Source organism: Psammomys obesus, unplaced genomic scaffold, assembly GCF_907164565.1.
Source record: "Psammomys obesus unplaced genomic scaffold, mPsaObe1.curated_primary_1811, whole genome shotgun sequence".
In the NCBI taxonomy this organism is placed as follows: Eukaryota; Metazoa; Chordata; class Mammalia; order Rodentia; family Muridae; genus Psammomys; species Psammomys obesus.
In genome coordinates, this window is record NW_026596051.1 from 20,146,156 (window position 1) to 20,147,775 (window position 1,620).

A 1,620-nucleotide genomic window follows, 5' to 3' on the forward strand; every position below is an offset into this window, starting at 1 on the left:
TTCCTTCCTTCCTTCCTTCCTTCCTTCCTTCCTTCCTTCCTTCCTTCTCTCTCTCTCTCTCCCTCCCTCCCTTCTTTCTCTTTCCTTCTCTTTCTTTCTTTTCTCTCTTTCTTTCATCTGCTTTCTCACCTGAGAAAGGAAATGATGACAGGCAACAGTGCCAACCCCCAGGCCTGTAATGGGGGAGGGGCTGATGTTTTAGGAGGCCTAAAGAGGTACTAAAGAGGTACAGATGTTCAGTAAACTTGCGGTCATGTTAGCTAATTAGCTGACCTCTTCCTGGGAACTCTAGGCCCCACTGCTACTGCCAGCAGGGTGGGGCCTGTTGTCCCACATCAGTGACCAGGGACAGGGGTGTTGAAGCTTGGACTTTAAGGGCTGGAACGTGCAGAGTGCTGACCCAAGTGGCAGGCTCTCCCCAGTGCCACTGCAGGCACGGCACACACAGCTGACACCTGCTTCCTGGTGTCTGACACCTGGTGGTGTCTGAAACCCACGGTCTGGGCTTTTTACAGTTACCCAGATTGAAACCCAGCTTTCCGGCCATGGCCTCTGCCCCCATGGTCACACGATATCAGACAGAAGGGGTGGGTGGCATTTGGCACTGGGATTGGATCTGGGGCCAGGCCTTTGCCTGCCTTGGAGGCAGGGCTGAGGAACACAGTGATCTTTTAAGAAGATTCATAAAGCAAAGGGCTCAAGGACAGGACAGTGCTGAGGGTGACACTAGCCAGGCAATGTTAGCTGCCCAGGAGCCTCAGCTCTGGCCAACCAGGCTGAAACCCCTTCGGCTCTGCCAGGGAGGCAGCCAGGAGAGGTGGTTCCCTTGGACCAGGCACTGAAAATCCAGGTCTTGATCTGTGGTCAGGCTGGCAGAAAGTGGTAGACACAGGGGGTGTGCACCACTAATCTTGGGACTCAGCAGGTGTTGGGTAGGGACACTGATGGGTTGAAACGGTCACCGAGGGCTGCTGGCCACTCTCAGGGGCAAACAGAAAACGCCAACAACTAAAACAAGTTGACCACACAAACTGACCAGAACTGGGGGCTGTACCCCATCACTTATACCTACCACCAGGGACCAAAAGGAGCCTCACACCAACCCAGTCATGTATAGCAAGGGGGTGGTCTCAGCATCTGTCTGGCAGTAGCAGAGGCCACATAGGCATCCCCTCTTTACAGCCTGTGGAGAGAAGTATTTTGCACTGTCACCCAAAGGTGCAGCCCCATGCTGTGACCAGTCATCTCGGATGGCAAAGGTCCAGTGGATGATATCACCTACAGGCACACGGTGTCAAATGAAAGTGTAATGTGCACACCAATGCCAGGGTGACAGGACTGTTGAGGATGGGCCTCGTGCACAGCATCCAGGGACCGAGTCAATGCTAGTCAGTTGCCACCAAGAGGCAGCATTGTCCTCCTGCGTCATGATAGGCCAAGTCCACTCTCCACACATGGTCCTCGGTGCTCTGTCCTCTGCCCCCCCAGGTCCCCTAGAGGATTGACCCTGCTCTGAACTGCTGACTCCACTCTCTGCTGCCAGTGTTCCAGGGGCTCTTTTCTCACTCATTTTACACACACACACACACACACACACACACACACACACACACACACACA

At 54.2% G+C, this 1,620-nt stretch overlaps 1 protein-coding gene across 1 annotated transcript in view; it reads right to left on the reverse strand.

Annotated features, from left to right (window-relative positions):
- Positions 1–1,620, reverse strand: part of Wfs1 (wolframin ER transmembrane glycoprotein) — a 25,342-nt gene that overhangs the window by 15,575 nt on the left and 8,147 nt on the right. The gene's annotated exons all lie outside the window — the stretch shown is intronic.